At 67.3% G+C, this 388-nt stretch overlaps 1 non-coding gene across 1 annotated transcript; it reads right to left on the minus strand.

Moving 5' to 3' along the window:
• Positions 1-108: 108 nt before the first annotated feature.
• Positions 109-227, minus strand: LOC111734575. The gene has a single exon (XR_002778494.1). It is a non-coding gene; the product is annotated as a 5S ribosomal RNA (ribosomal RNA).
• Between the last annotated feature and the right edge of the window lie 161 nt (positions 228-388).

Here is a 388-nt window from a genome sequence, read left to right on the forward strand (position 1 = left end):
TCGGGCGGCTGCCCAGGACCCCCGAGACAGCCTGCCAGCGAACGAGCAGAGCCCGGGGACGTCCAGGGGCACCCTGGCTTGAGGGCGGATAAAAGAGGGGGCGACAAAAGCCTACAGCACCCGGTATTCCCAGGCGGTCTCCCATCCAAGTACTGACCAGGCCCGAACCTGCTTAGCTTCCGAGATCAGACGAGATCGGGAGCGTTCAGGGTGGTATGGCCGTAGACGGGAGAAGCTGTCGCCTGGCGCCCCAAGAGCTGGAGCCTGACCTCCCGGTTGCCAGAGACGTCAGCGCCTGCACCGCACCTCCTCGGGGATTTGCCGGGGTTCCGCGGGTGAGGCGGAGGCGAGCGAGCGCCAGCCTCGCTAAGACACCGCGGGCCTTGGC

Source organism: Pteropus vampyrus, unplaced genomic scaffold (genome assembly GCF_000151845.1).
Source record: "Pteropus vampyrus isolate Shadow unplaced genomic scaffold, Pvam_2.0 Scaffold1937, whole genome shotgun sequence".
Taxonomy (NCBI): Eukaryota; Metazoa; Chordata; class Mammalia; order Chiroptera; family Pteropodidae; genus Pteropus; species Pteropus vampyrus.